The following is a 26,486-nucleotide window of genomic DNA, read 5'->3' on the forward strand; positions in this document are numbered from 1 at the left end:
TCATGGTCATATTGATGACACTTCAAACAAATATAGAGGGTGTAGAGAAGATGATAATGATGCTGATAAAGACTTCTGCCACTGCCGAGTGGAGGGTATGGAAATTATATCTATAAGTTTTAGTTATAACCCTGAGTAGAACTTGAAAAAAAAAATCACTGATCTTATTTCTGTCCTTAGTCTATATATTCATTGATTCGAGTGCATTTTCTTCAAGGAAAGTAAAATGTTCTTTTACTTTAAGGTACAGAAGATCATGGTTCAAATAAAATGGGTATAAAGTAGAAATCAATAATACTCTGGGGCTAAAGGAATGTATAATTTTCTGACACAGTAAATGAAATGAAATTGAACTATAGAGGAGCCTGTAAATATTTGCCAAACAGACTGCAATGACAACAGTAACAACAGTTAACTTTTATTAAGAATTTTTCATGCTAGGCACTGTAATCATTTTACATGTATTATCTCACTAATTTTTTGTAGTCTATATATGAGTAAAAAGAGTTTTAGAAAAGTTATTTGCATTATATTAAGTAGCTTTTCCATCATTGATTAAAAGTAACAGTGGCAGGAAACTGCCTCTATTTGAGAAATGCATTACAGTGACAGAGACTGTAGCATGCTGACAGAAACCAAATTAATTAGAATATGCAGGAAGAGTAAAGCTTTCATCTAGATATTTGATTAACAAGATATACAGGAGTCAGCAGTTTTCTTCTTCTTTTTTTTCAAGTTATTGGTTGGAAAACTAGTGTGGTTTGCAGAATAATGTCTTCCCAAAGATTTTCACTCTAATGCTTTCAATCTGTGAATATGTTACTTCCAGGACAAAAGGAACTTGGCATGTGTGGTTAAATTAAGAATTTTGAGGTAGGGAGATTATCCCAGATTATCCAGATGTAATCATGTGTTCTTTTAACTGAAAAAGAGAGTTAAAATGATCAGAATCAGAGAGAAATTTGAAGATGCTACACTGTAAGTTTGTAGATGGAGAACTGGATCCATAGGTCAAGGAATATAAGTGGTTTCTAGAAGACAGAAAATGTAAGGAAATAGATTCCCCTATTCTATGAATTCCAGAAAGTAAAGCAACCATGCTAAAACACTGATGTGAGCTCAATAAATCCAGTCCTGGACATCTGCCCTCCAGAACTGTGAGATAATAAATGTATGTCCTTTTAAGACATTAAATGTGTGATTATTTATTATAACTAACAGTACTGTCTTTGTAAAGATTACAATATGAAATAATATTGAACATTTGAAGGGGCAGACTTTAGGGGCAAATAATAATGAGCAAATAATAGCCATAATTTAATTGAACATATACTATGTGCAAGACAATTATGCTAATATCAACTTACTGATGAATGTAAGTAGTTTCTAGAAGACAGAAAATGTAAGGAAATAGATTCTCCTCTCCTAGGCATTCCAGAAAGTAAAGCAACCATGCTAAAACATTGATGTGAACTCAATTTCATTTTTTAGAAACTAGAAGAGTTTCATGAACTTAAATGCATGTATATTCAAGGGACAGAGAGTAAATGGTAAAACTGAGAAACATCAGAAGAGAAATTCAGAAGCATGATGTCATTTAAAGAATATTTATTATCCATTAAAAAAAAAAAGCTTTCAGTTACTACTACAACAATAAATGTGACCTATCCAAATAGGAAAGATTCCATGGCTAATAAGTGATGAAAAACCTATACAGAATGCTCTATTATCAACTTACCTGTGATACATATTAAATTATCAAAGTATAAATGCAAAGTTTTAAAAATGTAATTGATCAAGGTCTTAATTAAATTTACTGGAATTTCTAGTAAAATGCTATCCTTTGTAGCAGTTCAAAATTGTAAATGTCTTTGAACTTAAAAGAAATAATACTTAATATTCTTGACATATTTATTATATCACAGCAGAATTTTTCTCTGGATTAACTTTAAGCCAATAGTTTATATTAGGGAGGGTTCAATTTTTTCCGGGTTGGGAATAAAAATAGCTGTATAGCCTAAAACTATGTTAGCATATAGATTGATAGCTTTCATAAACAAATGAGCCAAACTATTCTCTAAAGAATTATAGTCAACAAATTATTTTAGTCACATACATTCCCTCATGGCTCAGATGGTAAAAGCATCTGTTGGCAATGCAGGAGACCCAGGTTCGATCCCTGGGTGGTGAAGATCCTCTTGAGAATGAAATGGCAACCCACTCCAGTACTCTTGCCTGGAAAATTCCATGGATGGAGGAGCCTCGTAGGCTACAGTTCATGGGGTCACAAAGAGTCGGACACGACTGAGTGACCTCACTTCACAGCTTGTTCACAAGTCTAGAAATATGCTTGAAAAGACACAGAAGGATGTGGAATCAAAAATTTAAATCTTTTCTTTGTGGAAACACTACTAAGAAAAAATTAAGGGATTTAGATCCCAACAGTTAGATAACCGATGTTATGTTTAGTTGATAAAGTTGCTGCAGTATACACTGGAGGGAAATGCTTAAGAAAAGATGAATTACCAAGCTTTAATAATAGTGAAAGCAAGGCATACTGACAACTGTTACAGAAAGAGGATGCATGAAAGAAAAGAATGTCCTGAAATGTATGAGATGTGTGAAAAGAATACCTCCATGTATGTGGGGTTTGAGGTAAAATTAGAAATTAAAGGCTATGATAATAATGTGCGATTATGTGATTGGCAGGATTGTGTTAATGGTAATAAAAATAGGGAAACCATCTATCATTTCAACATCATCAAGTTCACTGAATTCCAGTTTGCCATATTTAACTTGACACTTACATAGCCTTGTTCATTTTCGTGAAATCTGTTTCTCATAATTTATATTTTGAGTTATGTTTCCTTCTCCAGAAAGGGTTCTTATTTGATTTCTAATTTTTACTTTAAACATATTACATTAAATATATAGTAATGTACATTCATTATATAAATACTATATTAAGCAAATATAAACATATACAATTGACAATAATTTAATTGATATTCATGTACCCAACACCCAGCATTCACAGCCTTGACTTATACTCAATGTTATTTCACACTATCCCTAATGTTCCTTGCCTGTATTTTTTAAAGAAAATCCAAATATGGCATGTATCAGATATCATTTCCTCAATGTGTTTCTTTGAAAGAGAAACGTACTTTAAAAGTAAAACTCAATGACAAAATCATTCAGATGCCTATAAAATTAATAATAGTTATTTAATAGTATTTTCAGTCTCTAGTCAAGGTTATAGTTGCCTTACAAATATCATTTAAACAATTACAAATATTTACTTGAAGCTAGATCCAGACACAGCTCATACATTGTGAAGAATTACTGTGTCTTTGTTGGTTTTTAATCTCCAGACTCTGCTTCACATCTCTCTTTCAGCATTCCAACTCTGACAATTAATTTGGAAAAGTAATTGAGGAAATTGCCCTTACGTTTCCCACAGCGTGAAAATTTCTGATACCATTCTCTCACATCTGTTTTTCCTATAAATTGGTGGTTAAATCTAGAGACAGGGTCAAACTTAGATTAGACTCTTTGACCAAATTACTTCTAAGGTTTGGGCTACTTCTTTCTGGAATTCTACTGATGTCTTTCTATTTCTTTTATAATACCAGAACCCATGAACCTCCATTTCACTTCTCACTGATACTATGTGAAATCTGTTTGCAACTTTGCCTGGAGTATAGCTGTAACAACAACGCCAACTACATGTTGACCAGCCAAAATCTCTGTTAATATATCAGATCACTGTCTTGAATAACAGACCTGAACATACACCTGTATAACAGGCTATGCTTTGTATCACAGATGCATCACAAAATTACTACATCTAAAATTAAGTAATTAGTGTTTCCTTGAAAACATGTTTCTTCTTATATACCTTATTTTAATAAGAATTTCATATATTAAGAATATGGTCTTTGGGACTATACACATTCTAATCCATGTTCTGTCAGTTCCTTTCTAAACAAGTTTCATCAGTCAATTAAATAATGTAAAGCATTAATTTCAAAAATTGAGATACTTATAATTGTAAATATTTGAATGTTCACTGTTATCTCTATGTCCTTCTAAGTGATTTACAAGCATTTTATCAATTAAATCTTACTTCAGCCTTTGGAAGAGGGTAAAATTACTCTGGCTTTACAGTTGAGGTAACCCAGGCACAATGAGGTTAAGTAAATTGTCCAGGCAGTCTGTTTTCAGAGTTTAAAGTCTTAGCCTACATCCTCTAATATTTTTGAAAAAATGAATAAATAACATGGGTAAAATACTTAAAATCTGGCACAGAATACCTATATGTTAACTGGCATTGATATTTTATTATTATATTTAAAGTTTCCCAGTAAGGCACAGAAGATCTTTTACAGAAAGAAAATAAGACCCTTTCCATTCTCTCCATGAAATTAAAAGACGCTTACTCCTTGGAAGAAAAGTTATGACCAACCTAGATAGCATATTCAAAAGCAGAGACATTACTTTGCCGACTAAGTTCTGTCTAGTCAAGGCTATGGTTTTTCCAGTGGTCATGTATGGATGTGAGAGTTGGATTGTGAAGAAGGCTGAGCGCCGAAGAATTGATGCTTTTGAACTGTGGTGTCAGAGAAGACTCTTGAGAGTCCCTTGGACTGCAAGGAGATCCAACCAGTCCATTCTGAAGGAGATCAGCCCTGGGATTTCTTTGGAAGGAATGATGCTAAAGCTGAAACTCCAGTACTTTGGCCACCTCATGCAAAGAGTTGACTCATTGGAAAAGACTCTGATGGTGGGAGGGATTGGGGGCAGGAGGAGAAGGGGACGACAGAGGATGAGATGGCTGGATGGCATCACGGACTTGATGGACATGCATCTGAGTGAACTTCGGGAGATGGTGATGGACAGGGAGGCCTGGTGTGCTGCGATTCATAGGGTCACAAAGAGTCAGACACGATCGAGCAACTGAACTGAACTGAGCCTCATCTTTATCTCATCCTGTTCTTCACTGGTCCTTCTCCACTAACATTTCTCAATGATATCTTGTGTTCCATGTACTCTAGAATGCCTCATTGATCACTCTTGTCATCTTGAAAGCATAATAGGTACTTTAAGACTGAGATCACAGGCTGAGCCCCTCTTTTACAAAAACAAGGCCCAAAGCCAAGTTTGATGTTCATCCTTGACTATTTGCTGAGAATTTTATCAAAGACAACTTCAAAGCCAAGTTCCTAAAAGAGCACATCTCTTCTTTGTCTCTGTATTGTCCCATCCACTCACTCCATAACTGGATAAATTCTGATTGTGTGCTTACCAATTCTCTTTAGCAATCCTCCTTAAAATCACACATAACACTCTACTTATTAAAGTTAAAGCTAATGGATACACTTAATTTTAAAAAAAATCTCAGTAGCTAGCTAAACATATATAGAGATTTGCTTTTTCTGGTGACCTTCTTCTTCTGTACTTTACCCTGGTGTGCCTTTTCAGTTTTTTCATATTAATCTCTATCAGTTCATTTTAAATTCCATTATGCTTTTTACTTTCCCTACATGGAAATGTTGCTATTCCCCAGAATTTTGGCTTCATATCTTTTCTATTTATGTCCTAAATGTTCTCCCCAATTATCTCTGATTTTTTATGATTTGTTTTTAACATAATTGCATTTCAGGGAGGTAGAAATGTCTACTGAAAATTCTGAAACTTGGGATTGAAGCTTTAAAATGACATCAGAGATTTAGAGCAAAAAAAAAAAAAAAAGACTCAAGTCTCAGAATTGATGGTTGAAACAATAGAAGTATATGAGACAGTATTAAAGAGTTATCTCTTTTTTCCCTGAGAGCAGAATGAGAGGCAAAAGTAGCTATACAAAGACCACAAATATAATCCCAACTATGTCCAGAGATGTCCCATTTGGGAGATCAGAAACAGAATGCATGCCAGGGATACACAGAAGAAATAGTTAAAGATGCAGAATAAATCTATTTATCTATCATCATGCTATCCAAGGCAGGAAAGATTAAGGAGATAGTCACTAAAATCAAAGGGTGTAAAATTCAACTGTAATGACTCCGTTTAATTTTGGGGGTCTTTAGAGTCATCGGTAAGACTTATTTTTAATAGTTTCCAAACTGTGGGCTGAAGATGCTTGACAAGGTAAGACAAAGAAATAATAGAAGAGAGTCTCATTTTCCTAAAATTTGTTTATAATTTATATAAATAATGCTTTATACACATATAATAATTTCATATATATTCATTTTTAGACACATATATACATAGGTACATTCACATGCAGGTTTTAGTAACTGAGAAACTGTTGAATATAAACTAATTTCCTCAGTGTAGAATACTCTTCTCTATGGTCCAATAATCTATTTTGTCTTCACTACTAATCCCTATTCATATTTCAAAACTCAATTTAAGTATGATTTCCTGTTGGTCCAATTGTTCCCATTTCCAACATTTCTTCTTATAAACTCTTACCTTTGCAATTACCTAGTAGGTACATTCATTTAATCAATATTCATTTCCATGCTCCACACACTGACACTAGCTTACTCTGGGATAAAGTAGTGATCCAGGTAAACAATGTCCCTATGCTTATGAAGTTTAATGTCTAGTAAAGTTGACTCTCCTTACACTTCCTATGAAAAGTAGTAAGAGGCCCAGAGTTTTACTTAGGCTCATAAATTGAAAAACTTATTTACTTTGAAAAGAGGGGGGAAAAAAAAGATAGAGGATTATTTTATGATGTAAAATTTCTCCAATAATTCAACTACTTCCAAGAAAGAATGGAAAGGTATCTATGGGCTTGAAATTAAAGTATATAACTTATAATTCAAGTTATAATGTTAAATTGTAATGTTAAGCTTTGTTCAGTATCCCCTTCCCATATCCCTCCATATGGTATCTTTATTTTATTTTATTTTATTTTTGATAAAATTTGCTTCTGTACAATAGATGAGCTAAAAGAACATGAGGAGATTATGGAGAGATTGTCTCAATCTCATTCTTAATTTTACTTAATATCATTTTTACATTTCACTCTATGAGTCGTTATGTTTCCATGACTTTGTAATACAGCTTGGAATAGCCCTCAGATCAAATTATTTGAAGATTAAGAAAGAAAGGAGGAAAAAAGAAAACCATTGCAGCGCATTCATATGAATTAATGCAGTAGCCAATTTTGAACTAAGGTTTGCTGGGTTCAAGGCTGCTTTATGATATTCAAATGCAGATGTCCTCAGCATGAGATCTGGGCTTGCTATGACTTTCACCAAAAAGCTAATGACTTTAAAAAATGAACATGGTTATATTTTAGAGAGATTTCTGAGTCCTTTGCCAACTACTGAACCAGAACCGTTTAAAAATACAGTACCAGAAAGACTTTTCAGAGAGCTGTCAGATTGTAACATTGCAGAGTTACATAATCATTGCATTCTCTAATGGATGCCAGGAAAGAATAGCTGGGAATTAATGGTGGATCCAATTGTTTAGTTTCTCTGGTTGTGAGTATCTCTGCCAAGTTTAGGCTTTGCCGTTCCTATCCATTCATCAGGAAAATAAGACTTCTCTACGTTTTATCTATCATATGCTCATTTGAACATCTTTTTTGTACTATAGTGTTGTAAACAAAAGTATTTCTCTCAGCTTATCTCTTAGTACTCTTACTTCCATCCAATTTTGTGTAATCGTTGTTTCCCAAGCATGCCGCCTACACACCTGCTTCCTTTATTTTGTCATGCTATTTTACTCTTTGGAACACTTTTATACATGTTTTCTAATATTTTTTTCCAGTAGTACCCAGCCTCCATGGTCTAGCTCAAGCTCCTCTACTAAATACTTTATGGTACTATCTTCCTACATTTCTTCTAAAAAACAATAGATATGTAACTGTAGACAGATAACTTCTATATGTGTGTATATATTTCTTTCTGACATTGCCATTGAACAGTTGTAAAAAAAAACAAAACCACTATGGATGGATGCTTACTCAGTCATGTCCAACTCTTTTTGCAATATAGAATATTAAATCTGTGTATATTAAACACATGTGTGAGTTTCAGATATAAGATTTAACATAAAAAATATAAACGGGGATAAAAAGTGCTATAATCATTCAAAGATAGATTTTACTTCAGTCTGAATCATATGGCATAATAAATAGCAAACAGTAGCTTAAATAGATAATTAAATTTATGCTTATTTTTGTTCTATTAATTCAATTATTTTCTTCCTGATAGAAGGGGGCAAAGTACTATATACTTTCTATCTCTGGTGACTCAGCAGGAAGAATTCACCTCCCAATGCAGGCAATGTGGGTTCAATCCCTGGGTCAGGAAGATCCCCTGGAGAAAGCAATAGCAATCTACTCCAGTATTCTTGCCAGGAAAAATCCCACCAAAAGAGGAATCTTGTGGACTACAGTTCATGGGATCAGACATGAACGTTTTCTACAGATCCAGTCAAAGCTTATTGTTGTTATTCAGTCATTCAGTCATGTCCAACTCTTTGCAGCCCCATGGACTGCAGCAGGTCAGGTCTCCCTATCCCTCACCATCTCCCAGAGTTTGCCCAAGTTCACATTCATTGCATCAGTGATGCCATCAAGCCATCTCATCCTCTGACACCCTCTTCTTCTGCCCTCAATCTTTCTCAGTATCAGGAACTTTCCCATTGAGTCATCTGTTTGTATCAGATGACCAAAATACTGGAGCTTCAGCTTCAGCATCTGTCCTTTCAATGAATACTCAGGGTTGATCTCCCTTAAGATTGATTGGTTTGATCTCCTTGCTGTCCAGGGGACTTTCAGGAGTCTTCTCCAGCACCACAGTTTGAAGGCATCAATTCTTTGGTGTTCTGCCTTTACAGTCCAGCTCTCACAACCGTACATGATCACTGGGAAGACCACAGCTTTGACTATATGGACCTTTGTTGGCAGAGTGATATCTCTGTTTTTCAATACACTGTCTACGTTTGTCATCACTTTCTTGCCAAGAAGCAATTGTCTTCTGATTTCATGGCTGCAGTCACCATCCACAGAGATTTTGGACCCCAGGAAGAGGAAATCTGTCACTACTTCCACCTGTTCCCTTTTCACTTGCCATGCAGCAATGGGGCCTGATGCCATGACCTTAGTTTTTTTTTTTTTTTTAATATTTAGTCTTAAGATGGCTCTTTCACTCTTCTCCTTCACACTCATCAAGAGACTCTAATTCTTCTTCGCTTTCTGCCATCAGAGTAGTATCATCTGCATATCTGAGGTTGTTGATTTTTTTCCCTCCTATCTTGATTCCGGCTTGTAACTCATCCAGCCCAGCATTTCTCATGATGTGCTTGGCTGGCCTATAGGTTCAACAAACAGTATGACAAGCAGACAGCCCTGTCTTGCTCCTTTTTAGATTTTGAATCAATCATTTGTTCCATACAGGGTTCTAACTGTTGCTTCTTGACCCCCATAAGGTTTCTCAGGAGACAGATATGATGGTCTGGTATTCTCATCTCTCTAAGAGCTTTCCACAGTTTGTCATGGTACACATAGTCACATGCTTAAGCATATTAAAGAAACAGAGGTATATGTTTTTCTGAAATCCCCTTGCTTTCTCTATAATCCAGAGAATGTTGGCATTGGATCTTTAGTTCCCCTTCATGGTTCACTGCCCTGTCCTGGCAAATGGGCTTGAATAACTCAATGAAGCTATGACCCATGTCATGTAGGGCCACCTATGAAAAAGGGTCATAGCAGAGAGTTCTGACAAAATGTGATCCACTGGAGGAGGGAATGGCAAACCACCCCAGTATACTTGTCTTGAAGACCTCATGAATTGTATAAAAGGCCAAAGCTTATTATATCCCTACTAAGAACAAAGCACTATTCTGGGCTAATTCACAGACATTATTTTATTTTTACCTTTACACAATTAATAAATTGTTGATTATAATAAAGATCAGCACAATTGATTAATTTTATACTGCTTTTCATATTCCAATGCAGAGTCTCAGTTTGATGTTGCCATTTAATGTATCATTTCATTTGGATTAATATTTATTTTATAAGGAGATATATAACATTAAATATATTATCCTTAGTAAGACAACAGTTCAAGGTTGCTATTACATTAAATTGGTTTGTTTTCAAATATTTAGAATATTGCTTACCTATTCAAGTAAATATATTGAACTCAGACTGTGAATCATAGAAATGAGTAGCAATAAAATTCTCAAGTAAAGACAAATCCACAAAATTTGTATAAAAAACTTTAGAGAAGTTTGTGGAAAATTATCAACATGAATTTAGATCAAAAATAGACTTTAGCCATTCCTTTCCTATCCACTATACAATTTACTTTCAGTGGAAAAGAAAAAAGTAGATACAGTCAAATTCTAAATTAGCAGACACTTGGTCCTGTCGGCCACATCCATAACACTTGGTTCACTCCAAAATGTCCTTAATATTTGGCCATGTTTAATCATGGCATCCAGTCCCATCACTTCATGGGAAATAGATGGGGAAACAGTGGAAACAGTGTCAGACTTTATTTTGGGGGGCTCCAAAATCACTGCAGATGGTGACTGCAGCCATGAAATTAAAAGATGCTTACTCCTTGGAAGAAAAGTTATGACCAACCTAGATAGTATATTCAAAAGCAGAGACATTACTTTGCCGACTAAGGTCGTCTAGTCAAGGCTATGGTTTTTCCAGTGGTCATGTATGGATGTGAAAGTTGGACTGTGAAGAAGGCTGAGTGCCGAAGAATTGATGCTTTTGAACTGTGGTGTTGGAGAAGACTCTTGAGAGTCCCTTGGACTGCAAGGAGATCCAACCAGTCCATTCTGAAGGAGATCAGCCCTGGGATTTCTTTGGAAGGAATGATGCTCAAGCTGAAACTCCAGTACTTTGGCCACCTCATGCGAAGAGTTGACTAATTGGAAAAGACTCTGATGCTGGGAGGGATTGGGGGCAGGAAGAGAAAGGGACGACAGAGGATGAGATGGCTGGATGGCATCACAGACTCGATGGACGTGAGTCTGAATGAACTCTGGGAGATGGTGATGGACAGGGAGGCCTGGCGTGCTGCAGTTCATGGGGTTGCAAAGAGTCGGACACGACTGAGTGACTGAAATGAACTGAACTGAACTGAACTGATCCTGTCCAAAATGTCCATAGAGACATTCGGTCCACACCAAAAGTTCCTTGAAATTGAGTCCTGTCAAAAATGACGTGGCATGGAACAAATGTGCTCATAAGTGTTTTATTTTTTTTCTTAGTTTTAGTTTTAGTTTTTTTTTTTAATTTCTTTTTTTTCTTTTTTTTAAATTTATTTTTTATTTTATTTTACAATTCTGTATTGGTTTTGCCATACATTGACATGAATCCACCACGGGTGTACATGTGTTCCCAAACATGAAGCCCCCTCCCATCCCCCTCCCCACAACATCTCTCTGGGTCATCCCCGCGTACCAGCCCCAAGCATGCCATATCCTGCATATGAGATGGATGAAACTGGAGCTGATTATACAGGGTGAAGTAAGCCAGAAAGAAAAACACCAATACAGTATACTTAGTTTTTTTTTTTTTTTTAAATGTGGGCTATTTTACAATTCTTTATTGAATTTATTTCAATATTGTCTCTGTTTTTATGTTTTAGTTTCTTTGGCCAAGAGGCATGTGGGATCTTAATGCCCTGACCAGTGTTCAAACCTGAACCTCCTACATTGGAAGGTGAAGTCTTAACAACTAAACAGCCAGGGAAGTTAATCATGGACATTTTAGATAGGACCAAATTTCAAGGAGTTTTTGTTGTAATCCAAATGTCTTATTAACATTTTGGACAGGACCAAATGTCCCTCAAGGCAATTTTTTAAAAAGTAGAATAGGAATTTTAACAGTTTATTCCACAAAGACTTTCACATTTTCACTTTCACTCTCTACTTTCTCTCGTAGAGAGCACTCTATGCTGTGCGTTATTGCCTTATGTTTTTTGCAAACATATTAAATCTGACTAAAACATTATATTCTCAATATTTTCATATACAGATCACTAATACTTTCATTTCTCCTTCAGCCTTTGTACTGAAAATGATAAACTACTTTTCTATTCATATAGGGAGTTTTATATCTTTTGTAACATATATGTATATTCATTATCTATTGGGCTACTCTAATGTGTTTTAAACAATAATACATGTAATAATATCCTTTAAAATTAACTCCTGTCAAAAATTCTTCACAGAAAAATATGCACATTTTTGAGTATATGTGTCACATAACGAATTCAGAATAAGAATCAAGACAAAAATGGACTTGAATTTTAAAATTGCTAATTAATCCAACTAAAATGCCTAATCACACTAAGTTTCTCAATTTCTATTAATGGTTCTGCATTGTTTTAAACTTTAATCATTTAATTTTAGATTATTAAAACTTCCCAAGTTTCTTTCATATTAGGATGTATAACTTGTTAAAAATTTTATAACTCAATAATGACTTAAGTATTAGTGTGAATAATTATAATATGATGACTATTATAAAATCTAAAGTTACACCTACAAATTGTAGTACATAGTTAGCTCTAAACAAGAAGAAAATACTTGAAGCATGTTAGGTTTAAATTTTATTTTTTCTGAAATATTTTTACTTCCTAGAAGTTATATGCCATAAAATATCTTATAGGAGAATAAATTTTATTGGCTCTCATCAGTAATAGAAAATTTTTGACTTTTGGAGTGACCCAGTTACTAAAGATAAAAATATTAAGTATCTCTTCTTTTTTACTGTAAGACAGTAGTGTTCTAATTCATTTATTTATTTCAGAAAACCCCACTGCTACATTTTGGAGCCCCTAGTAATCTGATCATTTAGTCCAGATGATTGTGATCAGGAAGATCTGAAGACCCTACTGCCTCAACCAGCTATCACTATTCTGTTTTTATCAATAATCATACCATGGATTATTAATATTTTCAGTAGTCTATCTCTGTGAGAATTCACACATCTTCAAAACTAATAACCAAAATCTGGAGAGTTATCTAACATAGGTAAGTATTTATATAAACTTGAACACCACATTTAGGTATGTTTTCTTTAATCTTTGTGAAGTTGTCAAATATTTAATGCTCACTGTAGCTAATGATTCATATAGAATTTCATTTTATATGACATTGATTCTAATTTTAACTAAATTTATATCCATAGAAACATGTGCATAACACAGCTTGCAGCAAAATCTGATGATGATAGTCCAAGACAGTCCTTCTAACATTTATAAAATGTTGACATAAACTAAAAAGCCTCTTTAGAAAGTGAAAGAGGAGGGTGAAAAAGTTGGCTTAAAGTTTAACATTCAGAAAACGAAGATCATGGCATCTGGTCCCATCACTTCATGGGAAATACATGGGGAAAGAGTGGAAACAGTGTCAGACTTTATTTTTGGGGGCTCCAAAATCACTGCAGATGGTGACTGCAGCTATGAAATTAAAAGATGCTTACTCCTTGGTGCAGGCAGCTGCGGCCAGAGCACTAAGCAAGGCCGAGAAGAGCTACCCCACGTCCGAGGTCAGGGGCGACAGCCAAAAGGAGCTACCCTGGGCCCAAGGCCAGGGACGGTGGCTGAGAGGAGGAACCCCACACCTGAGGCCAGGGGCGGCGGCCGGGAGGAGCAACCCCACATCCAAGGCGGCACAGGAGGACCTAGAGGAGCCATCCCATGTTAAGGTCAAGAAGGGTGGTGGTGAGGAGATACCCCTCATCCAAGGTAAGGAGCACCGGCTGTGCTTTGCTGGAGCAACCGTGAAGAGATACTCCACGCCCAAGGTAAGAGAAACCCAAGTAAGATGGTAGGTGTTGCAAGAGGGCATCAGAGGGCAAACACACTGAAACCATACTCACAGAAAACTAGTCAATCCAATCACATTAGTCAATCCAGATGCCATGATCTTCGTTTTCTGAATGTTGAGCTTTAAGCCAACTCTTTCACTCTCCTTTTTCACTTTCATCAAGAGGCTTTTTAGTTCCTCTTCACTTTCTGCCATAAGGGTGGTGTCATCTGCATATCTGAGGTTATTGATATTTCTCCCGGCAATCTTGATTCCAGCTTGTGTTTCTTCCACTCCAGCGTTTCTCATGATGTACTCTGCATATAAGTTAAATAAGCAGGGTGACAATATACAGCCTTGACATACTCCTTTCCCTATTTGGAACCAGTCTGTTGTTCCATGTCCAGTTCTAACAGTTGCTTCCTGGCTTGCATACAGATTTCTCAAGAGGCAGGTCAGGTGGTCTGGTATTCCCATCTCTTTCAGAATTTTCCACAGTTTCTTGTGATCCACACAGTCAAAGGCTTTGGCATAGTCAATAAAGCATAAATAGATGTTTTTTTTTGGAACTCTCTTGCTTTTTTGATAATCCAGAACATGTCAATTTGATCTCTAGTTCCTCTTCCTTTTCTAAAACCAGCTTGAACATCTGGAAGTTCACGGTTCACGTATTGCTGAAGCCTGGCTTGGAGAATTTTGAGCATTACTTTACTAGCATGTGAGATGAGTGCAATTATGTGGTAGTTTGAGCATTCTTTTGCATTGCCTTTCTTTGGGATTGGAATGAAAACTGACCTTTTCCAGTCCTGAAGCCACTGCTGAGTTTTCTAAATTTGCTGGCATATTGAGTGCAGCACTTTCACAGCATCATCTTTCAGGATTTGAAATAGCTCTACTGGAATTCCATCACCTCCACTAGCTTTGTTCATAGTGATGCTTTCTAAGGCCCACTTGACTTCACATTCCAGGATGCCTGGCTCTAGATGAGTGATCACACTATCGTGATTATCTGGGTCATGAAGATCTTTTTTGTACAGTTCTTCTGTATATTCTTGCCACCTTTGCTTAATATCTTCTGCTTCTGTAAATGTGTAGGCAGGGTTAATGAAATTACTAACCAGAGTTCAATACCCCATATCTAGTCACAACTGAGAGGCATTAACGCTACTATGCCAGAATTTACAAGAAAAGGGTGGTTACTAGTAGCTAGAAAAAGCCATTTGAAGAAGACAATCTAGTAAGAGCTGTTACCTCTTTTGTTAATGGACTTTTAGTTTTCTTCCCTAATAAAGAAGATGTGATACATATATTGTAATAGAATATTACTCAGCTCTGAAAAGGAATGAAATTGAATCATTTGTGGAGAGATGGATAAACCTAGGGACTGTCACTCTGACTAACTGGGTGAAGTAAGTCAGAAAGAGAAAAAATATATCATATATTAAGACGTACATGTGGACTCTAGAGACATGGTATAGATGATCTTATTAGTGAAACAGAAATAGAGACACAGACATATACAACAAATAAATGGACACCAAGACAAGGAAAGGCAGAGATGGGATGAATTGGGATTTGGGGGTTGACATATACATATACTGTTGATACTATGTATTAAACAAGTAACTAATGAGAACTTACTGTTTGGCTCAGGGAACTAGGTGCCCTGTGGTAGCCTAAATGGGGAGGAAATCCAAAAAAAAGATTCACTTTGCAGTACAGTAAAGACTAACACAATGGTGTAAGGCAACTATGTGCCAATAAAAATTAATTTTAAGAAAAGACCTTTTGCCTCTTATAGGGAAAACAGCCACCCTAGGGGAACACAATAGTGAAGGAACTGAGCAGGAAAAAGGTAACTTTAGTCTCTTCCAACCCCTTTTCTTTTTATGGTGTTTCCTATTGACTGAACCAAGCTGGAATTTAAGAGAGCAAAAGAATCAATTGACATAGTTTCTCCCAGTAAGGCTTCTGAGGCCAGTACAGGGCGAAGAGGAATAGATCTTCAGGTGCAAAAAGAAAACATTCAACACAATGTATTTTTGGTAATAAGTGAAATGATAAATAAGATTATATATATATATATATATATATATATATATATATAGGAATATTATTTATTCAAAGGAAAAAAGGAAGACCCTGCCATTTGTTACAACATGGATGGACCTTAGAACATTATTCTAAGTGACTTAAATTGGGGAGAGAAAGACAAATATGAAAGACAAATACTGTCTGAAAAAGTCAAATTTGTAAAAACAGAAAGTAAAGTGGTGTTTACCAGGGTCTGGGGTGGAGGGGGGTGGGATAGCAGAGATGTTGCTTAAAGATACAAATTTGTAACTGGTAGAAAAATTTTGGAGATTAATATACAGTATAGTGAATATAAACAATATATTTTTGTATATATTAATAATATAACACTATAAACTATGTCATGATGATCCAACTTACTAAGAGAGTAGATCTTAATTATTCCAGACACAAAAAGAGAAATGTCATCTATGTGATGTGAAAAAAAGTGAAAATGAAAGTGTCAGTTGCCCAGTCATGTCCGACCCCATGGACTTCAGCCCAGCAGGCTCCTGTATCTATGGAATTCTTCAGGCAAGAATAATAGACTGGATTGTGATATCCTTCTCCAGGGTATCTTCCCAATCCAGGGATCAAAACCAGGTCTCCCACACTGCAAGCAAATAGATTTTTTACCTTTTGAACTACTATGCATTGGAGAAGGAAATGGCAACTCACTCCAGTGTTCTTGCCTGGAGAATCCCAGGGACGGGGGAGCCTGGTGGGCTGCCATCTCTCGGGTTGCACAGAGTTGGACATGACTGAAGCAACTTAGCAGCGGCAGCAGCAGGAAGCCCTATATGAAGTTAAAGTGATGCTAAACAATTTCTACAATGGTGATTATATTACAGTATATAAATATATCAAATCAAAATGACATACACATTAAAATTACACATGCCAAATACATTTCAATAAAAAGACAAAATGAATTAGAAATGCCAAATTAAATGTCAAAGTGATGATAAATCACTCTAAAGCTATAATTGCTGTTTTATTGTTGTTTAGTTGCTAAGTCATATCTGACTCTTTGTGACCCCATGGATTGTAGCCAGGCTCCTTTGTCCATGGAATTTCCCAGACAGGAATACTGGAGTTGGTCACCATTTCCTTCTCCAGGGGATCTTCCCAACCCAGGGATCAAACCTGTGACTTCTCCTTGGCTGGCAGATTCTTTACCACTGAGTGCATAATTACTATTTAAGTACATATCATTTTGGACTTCCCTGGTAGCTTAACTGGTAAAGAATCCGCCTGCAATGTGGGAGGCTCCAGTTTGATTCCTGGGTTGGGAAGATTTCCCTGGAGGAGGGCATGCCTACCCACTCCAGTATTGTGCCTGGAGAATCCCCATGGATAGAGGAGTCTTGGCAGGCTATAGTCCATGGGATCGCAGAGTCAGCCATGACTAAGCAACTAAGAACAGCATAGCATATATCATTTTATTTACACTTCTGACAGTTTCTTTTTAATGAATTTTGTTATTGAGATAATTTTATACCAATGAGGTTCTTAAAATATTGTGTTTTCAATCTTTTTATTTCATTATAACTAAAGAGTATGACATCTTAAAAATATCTTGGCTTAGTATCAGAATGAGATGATGAGTCAATTTTTTATCTAACAAGCAAAGGACAATTATTCATATTTAATTTTTTTAAGTTGATATAATTTTCCATGAATTTTATTATTTCTATACATTGGATGCCCATCCCTGTAAGAGTGTTACACTTCTATGCTTCATTGTTATCGGCATTTGCCATGTGACTAGCTTTGTTAGGGGTTTTCCTCGTGGCTCAGGCAGTGTACAATCTGTCTGCAATGCAGGAGACCCAGCTTTAATCCCTGGGTCCATCCCTGAGTTGGATGATATCCTGGAGAAGGGAATGGCAACCCACTCCAGCATTCTTACCTGGAGAATCCTATGGACAGAGCAGCCTGATGGGTTGCATAAAGTCAGATGTGAATGAGCAACTGACCACTAGCTTTGTCTAGTAAAATATGAGCTGAAATGTTGTGTGTCACTTCTGAACAGAAGTTTAACACCACTTATATGTTTGTGACTTACCTGGTGGCTCAGATGGTAAAGCATCTGCCTACAATGTGGGAGACCTGGGTTCAATCCCTGGTTCAGGAAGATCTGGAGAAGGAAGTGGCAACCCACTCCAGTACCCTTGCCTGAAAAATCCTATGGACCGAGGAGCCTGGTACGCTACAGTCCATGGGGTCACAAAGAGTTGGACATAACTGAGTGACTTCACTTTCATATATTTATGCAATTTGGCTTCCCCTCTGCTGTGAGAACATTTACCCATTCTCAGATTTGAGAAGACACATAAAAAGGCATCCTTGAAGCCAATATGTAATGTCAATGAGAAAAAAGCTTGACGGGTATAATTTACCAAGATTTGGGGTTTCCTTATCACTATAGCATATGCTAGTGAAAGCTGAGTAATAAAATTTACTCAGCTTTGATATTTTTTATATTATGACTTACAACAAGCCCTTCAGATAATGAAAACTCAAGTAAGACTAGATAACTTCTTCCAAATTTTAACAAATTCTACAAAATTGCCAAAGGAAGTGTGATGTTTGTTTTTATGACACTGTGGTTGGATGATTAGAATCTTAGTAATGGAGGACACTTCGTTATTAGGTCTGTGGATATAGACAGTGATTTCCAAGTGGCAATATGTGTTTTGATTTATTAAGACTGTCCTATGAACTATTATAGCTTGTGGCTGTTTTGGCAGAGGTGGATAATCAGGTTGAAGTATTTTTAGAAATATTATCATGAAATTTTATGTTCCAAAACTTTCATGCTGTAACTTGTGAATTATTATTGTGTCATTTTTATAGCAAAGGTGGAAATAAATATGACTAAAATGCTTCATGCTAATAATTCACTCTACATCAGATATTTGTTTTGAGTGATAAATCTAGAAGTTTATGGAAATAATTAATGAGGACTAACTGGTTAGATATTTAGCTTTTCATCAGACATGAGAGAAATTACAACATAAAACTAATATGGCATATTAATTTTAAGAGTAGATCTACATTATTAATAATTCTAAATATATTTGATTCTATAACTTCCAAAGTTTATCACATGTATCAACAGAATTTTATTTTATGTTCTCAGTAACAGATTAGTGTGTCAGTTGCCTTTTTAATTTTTATAGCCTTTTGTGAGGTAATATTTTTATCTTCTGAATGTATAATGTAAATCATCATTATAGGATGTGAATGCAGGACTAAAAGGAAAATAAACAGAAGTGCCATTTTTGCCATGTATTTTATTTATTTAAGATAATGAGCTGTTAAAAGTAACTTGACAGTTTGCTTTTTGAGGTATGAAATAGGAAAATTGATCCTACACAATTTATATGCACTGAAAAAAATAAAAGTATTGAAAGTATAACCTGAATTAGGACATAAATGCTGAGACAGTCTAAAAGGAAAGAAATAATAAATTATGAGAAGGATAAAAATGCAGACTGTTTAAACTACATATGACTTAATCATCCACATATGATGAACATGAAGATTTATAGGTAATGTGACTTAAATATATATTGCAATGAGCAGGTAAAACATTCTGCAGGCAGTCTTAAAGGAAGAAAATGTCAGATCACTTTTTTGGCAGTGAAAATTAAATATATTTTACATGCATCCTATAAAAGTCAGTAGAAGATGTATTTATTAATATTGTGGCATTATTGGTGAAGCAATTGATTTGGTAATGACCTAAGAAATTTTGGTATCAGTGGTAGAATCCTTGATAAGGGTCATGAACTGCCGTCATGTAAGGACAAAAAATTATAATCGACATAAATTAAGGAAATAATTTTATGATAACAAAAGATTCCACTGGAACCATTCAAGAGATGGAATAGTGGGTGGGTGGGTGGATGGATGGATAGATGATACATAAGTAGACAGATATTCACCACATTCAATAAATGCTGTAGTAAATGTGTTTAATAGTATATATGCAATAAAAATTTTACATACTGAGGTATGGCTTATACATCATTTAGGTTGAAATTTATGTTAACTAGGACAGTCTGTTTATACCTTTTTTGGTTTTTTTAATCATGCATTGCACATCTGCTTTAATCATTAAGGAAATAGGGCTTCCACGATGGCTGAGCAGGTAAGGAATCGCCTGCAACACAGGAGATGCAGGCAGACCGGGTTCAGTCCCTGGGTCAGGAAGATCCCCAGGAGGAGGGATTGGCAACCCACTCCAGTAATCTTGCCTGGGAAATCTCATGGACAGAGAAGCTTGACGGGTTACAGTCCGTGGGATCGCAACAGAGTAGGACACAACGGCGTGCATGTTGCCACCGCATTTTCCAGAAGTAAAGAACATGCACTTTGAAATAGGGATAAATGTCCCCCCACTCCTTCCTGGGATGCCCATGCTAGCATTCCTCTAAAGATAAGGTTCCCTTCCCAGGCACCAAGATCAAGCCGATTCACTTTGTACATGCTAATCTGTCTCTTTTGAAAGCTTGAAGGAATGTTTGGTTTTTGTTCTAACAAGATAAAACTGTGCTGAAAACCATGCTTCTACAAAGCACTTCTTTCCTTGGTGAAGACTGTACTCCTAGGCTAAAGTCCACAGTGTGGCTTAAATAAAACTATTCTATTCCTATAAAAATTTGTATTTACTATTTGGATATATATATATATATATATATAGATCTATCTATATATATATATATGATCTATATATATATATGATCTATCTATATATATATGATCTATATATATATATGATATATATATGATCTATGATATATATACACACTTCAATATATGTGTATATAACACATATACACATATCAAAATCATAATTTTAAATTATTTGAGCCAATTCTTTATATCAAAGTCAAATAAAATAAATTTAAATGACATATAGATCAAGAATAAAAATAACACTGATATCTCAAATGGCTGTTGCTGGTGAGTATAAATGGTGCAGTCAAAAATTACATAGACAGTAACATGCGAAGGACTCATAAAATTTGAAAATTATATAATTTACCATAGTCATGGTCATGACATTCCACTCCAGTACTCTTGCCTGGAAAATCCCATGGATGGAGGAGCCTGGTAGGCTGCAGTCCATGGGGTCGCTAAGAGTGGGGCACGACTTCACTTTCACTTTCACTTTTCACTTTTCACTTTCATGCATTGGAGAAGGAAATGGCAACCCACTCCAGTGTTCTTGCCTGGAAAATCCCAGGGACGAGGGAGCCTGGTGGGCTGCTGTCTATGGGGTCGCACAGAGTGGAACACGACTGAAGTGACTTAGTAGTAGTAGTATGGTCAAGTAACTTTAAAAATAGTTATATGCTTAAATCCATATGCAAACATTTTAAGTACTCAGAGAAAGACATATCTTCTTATGCATCCAAAACTAAGTGATTTGAGATCAGAACAGTCTATTACAATATAGCTTGCAAAGTCAAACCAAAAAATATTGTGGATATTGCCATTGATATTTAGGCAAACACTTGAAACCTATAATTTACAATGTATTTTGCAAAATGTTTTGATTAGGTAGGAAGGTGTTCTTCTGACAAGTGAGGGTTGAGTAGAGAGCTGAATGAAATAGTGTTACATACCTAAATCTAGAGGAAGAAACTTCCAGAAAGATGGAGCATTAAACACAAAGATCCAGAGGCAGAATATGAGTTAATTTTTTAAATAAATAAATCCAAACTTCCTGATTATGATGAAATAACTAGCAAAAGAATAATTTTATGTTGATATTCTTATAAGGATACCTGTAAGCTGCATTTTTTGAGTGATATTCAGTGTTCATGTTGTTCTTTAGTCTTAATTTGATCTATCATTCCTACAATACTTCTACCTTTCTGATGTAACTTCTTCTCTTTGCCCTTAACCATATCTCTGTTATAACCTTAATTGACCACACCTCTATCACAGTCCTTTATCCACCCTTACCATAATCACTGGTTAAAAAAAAAGGGGGGGACAAAGACAGTCAAAATTTTTAAATTATTTTAAAATTCATTGCTTCTCAGAATTGTGTCTCACTTTGGCAGTGTACAAAATAGAAACACTTTCTATATTATTTTCAAAAAGACCATAAAACCATACCTTGTATTTAATATCCACCTCTATTATTTTGTTAGGAACAAATTTCACAAGAGAACTAGGAAACAAGGTACTAGATTTATTAACATAATAAAAAATCTTTACCTAATCAAGCTGCTCTTTCCCATGTGGACATGCTCCTCAGTGAGCCATGTGGAGGTGGAGCCATAGAAGTGACTGGATGAAGAAAGTTCCCTTGACGTCACTTTAAACAGAAGCTGCTTTCAATTATTAAAAAACAAAAAAACTTATTTTACTCCCCATCCAGGTGTCTTATTTCTTCCTCTGCTGCTTCTTTTTTTAATTTCATACCCTAAAAGATCCTTTGTTTACAGAAATTATTCTGGTTGGTTGCTCTATCCACCAAGCCCTTAAATATTTATGTCTAATGATAGCAACACTTGAACATAAGAAAGAATAAGAAAATGTAGTGTGTTGTATCCCATCGTTCATCATGGAATTTTGTTTTTGTATACTTCAAGACAGTATTGAAGAAAGGTTTTAAAAATATTCCTCCTCAGTGTTCCGTTTTGCATTCTTTCTTTTCTTTCCATTAAATCAGCTTTTACCTAATTTTTTAATTCCCATACTATTGATCTAAAAGAAACCATAAAATGGCTGTTTTTTCCTTTCACTGAGCCAAACAAACTATAGGGAAAAGACAATCCAATAGTTCATCATTTCATCATACTTTTTTCAAATACTAAAAATTAGTTTACAAATATAAGACATTTTATATTATTTTTAGAATTTGTGTACAAGCTATTTCTTGGGGTCTGTCTTCGATGCATGTGTGTCTAAATGCTGTGATTACACATAAATAAGAGGTAGTCATTATCATTAGTAAGTGTGGTAATTGCACAGGGAGAAATAATTAGTGGCTAGTTAAAATAACAAGCAGTAGTAACAATGGTAAATATAAGTAAACATTATTATGAGGGCTCAAAGTAAAAGCAGAATAAATTTTTGAGAAAATTATTTCTACCCAAGTTAGGCATGTAGAAGCACCTAGCCTTCTCATGGTATGCATTTTCGAATGATTTCGAATGATTTCTGGCTCATTTTTTGGAAAACAAATCTTTAACATCATGAAACAGCATCTTGGAATTTCAGAGTAATCAGTTAACTTTAAAACAAAGTATTTTAATTAAAATTTAAATAGGGCATGTATTAACATAGACTTTGTCACAGCAGGATTTGATACAATGTTTAAACATCAACTGTCATTGTTACAAACTTTATAGAGCAAAACCCTTTGTTTTTATTCAAGTTGTTCATGGAGATCTCTTATTGCTACATTGATACTTCCCCAAATAATGAAAAACTCGGCAGAGCTCATGAAGACTATCATAAAATTATATTACCTGTACTTTTAATAAAGCTGATTAATTTAAAAAGGCAAAAACAATCAGTTCATAATATGTTATTGCTTCACAAACATAAGATACTTCATATTACTTTTAGGGGGAATAGCTTCAGGATTTTTGTTGAGTTAACTCTTTTGATTCATGTTATTCTTGTATTTATTCATCCAGCAAATAAATATTCAGTACTTCCCATGGGTCCAGCACTGGCCTAATACTAGAACCATAAATATTAAGATACTCTCTATACCATATATAATAATGAGAAGAGCATGAGGAAGCAGTTAAATATATAATTAGAATGCAAAGCAACAATAGCAATGCCCGAGATATAAAATATTGTGTGAGTGAACCATAAAAACCTATATTTTAGAATGCTTTCCCGATACATTTATGCCTGAAAAATGGGTTCCAAAGTGGTTTGCGTGTGTGTGTTCATCAAATTTTAGTTTTGTTGTAGAATGTAAGAGACAGAAAAAACTTGGTCAAGAATAAGTTATTGTTTGTAATGACATAAAGCACATTAACGTCCATAAGAGGAAACCACAATAAGCATAAATCTATCTATCTAACAGACAGATTTACAGTTATCTAAAAAAGCCTTTTTCAATAATATTCTAGACATAGATTTTCTCCTGTGTGATACATACTATCTGTAAATTCTATGTATCTATGGCTCTCCCTACCTACCTACCTAATCATCTTACTATTATATACCTTGTACCTTCTACAAAGTTTGATTTTATAGAGGAAATATGCGTATTACACCTTTAAAAGGATTGTTATTTTAATCTAGAATTAATTGTAATTGATTCTACATTTCTGGGCAAAGACTTAGTTCATATAATTGGGGAAATAAAATCCTATAAATAAAACTCAAAAGATTTGCAAATTGCCCTCCTTCTAATGCTCCAATTGCCATAAACTTTTGATTTTAAAGAAATTTATAACACACTGATCTCACCACCTTTTTTTTTAACTGTTCCCAACTTTTTATGTTCTCACATCTTATCTTCTAAGCCTAATTTCTGTAATAATTTATCATAATTATTTAAAGGTATTTACCCTCAAGAATTTGAATCTTCTCTTATGTTGTGGTGCTTTTTAAACAAACAAACTTAAAATGTCCAAATTCAGCTTTCTGTTTATCTTGCCTGCACCAGGATAATACAACCGGACTTACATAAAACCCTCACAACACTGACTGGTCCTTTCTTCCTTCTTCAGTTAGCCAAGCTCCCACTTTTGTATTGGATACAATTCAAGAAATTACTTCAACTAATTCTGCCCTTTATATCCATGTCAAAGTTTCCCTCTCTTCTGGATGATTGCTATCAGTATAGCATCATGCTATATATTTTTTGTGATACAAAAAGAAAACAGAGATGAAGAAAGAAACATCTTAAATCTATTTATGTTTCCAGCTACTGATCTGAACTCTTTTCCTTTAGACAAAATTTTCTTGAAATAATAGTGTGAGTGCATTGTTTTGAGTTTCTTTCCCACTATTCTCTATTGAACATGTTCTTAGGTTCCATCCCTATTATTCCACTGAAACTTTTCTTCTTAGGAAGGATACTTTTAACCTTCACATTGCTAAATTAAATTATCATACTTAAATTCTTATCTGTTTGGACATAGAAATAGCATTTGAAAAAGTGCATCATTTTCTTATCTGTGAGACTGTTCACTTATAAAATATGGTAAGATTATACTATAGGACAGGACAACCAAATCTATAAGGTGTTGGTTGACAGTTATATTGTGAAAAAAGTGAAAATGTTAGTCTCTCAGTTGGTCCAACTCTATGTGACTCCATGGACTTTACCCCATCAGGGTCCTCTGTCCATGGAATTATCTAGACAAGAATACTAGAGTGGATGGCCATTCCCTTCTCCAGTGGACCCTCCCTTCTCCAGTGGATTGAAACTAGGTCTCCTGCATTGCAGGCAGATCCCTTACCATCTGAGCCACTATTGTAAGATGTTAATTTTCCTCAAATTAATTAAGAATTAACCTATAAATTCAAAATAAATCCAAGTAAAATTTTAACTTATTTTATTTCTTTTGTTATATCTTTAAACTGTATTTAGGCTAACAGAAAAGTTACACAAATAGTACAAAGAGTTTTCTTAACATTCTTTACCCCACTCACATAACTATGAAATAATTATCAAGAAAAGAAAATTATCATGATTAAGCATGCTTCACAGTAATAAATGTTGTTGACAAGACCCATCACTGGATGCTAAAATTAGTGGCTGGAAGTATGAGGAGAAAGAACAATCATATATTCTTCAAAATATAACCCGGGGGACACTGTGGAACTTTCCTGGATCAGACCTTTCGCCCATATCCTCTGCTTTAGTTCCTCTCTGAAGTACAGAGATAATAGAATCCGATGCACATTTTCAGTTGTTTTACAGATGCTAAACCCATCACCAATGGAAGAAATTAACTGTTTGATGATCCAGTAGAACCTCAGACCTACTGAAGCCTAAGGACTGATCATGTTAAACCCCGTGACACAGCGCTGTTACCTCACCATCAACCAAGGAGAGGATTGTGCAAGAGCTGATCAAGTACCATGGGATTCCACCTCCCTCATTTTGCCTTTATAATGCATTCGCAGAAACCCATCAGACAGTTGGGGCTCTCTGAGCACTAACTGTACTGAGCTCCTTGCCTGGTGCCCTGAAGTAAGGGCTGCACTTATCTTCACCACAACCCAGTGTCAGTAGATTGGCTTTACTCCAGGGGGGCTAGCAGTTTGGTTCAGTTAAAAAAAAAAAAAAAGTATCTCCCACAAGATACTAAGTATCGTTTGCAAGTGAGATTGAAAGTGAAAGTTGCTCAGTCATGTCCGACTAAAGACCCCACAGTCCATAGGATTCTCCAGGCCAGAATACTGGAGTAGGCAGCCATTCCCTTCTCCAGGGGATCTTCCAAACCCAGGTTTCCCACGTTGCCGGCAGGCAGATTCCTTACCAGCTGAACCACCAGGGAAACCCATCAATTGCAAAAAGAAAGATAATTTGCAGTGGAGAAATTTGATAGACAATAACTTAATCAAATGATCAAGATAAATATCACAGGCAACCT

Source organism: Oryx dammah, unplaced genomic scaffold (assembly GCF_014754425.2).
Source record: "Oryx dammah isolate SB20612 unplaced genomic scaffold, SCBI_Odam_1.1 HiC_scaffold_19, whole genome shotgun sequence".
Taxonomy (NCBI): Eukaryota; Metazoa; Chordata; class Mammalia; order Artiodactyla; family Bovidae; genus Oryx; species Oryx dammah.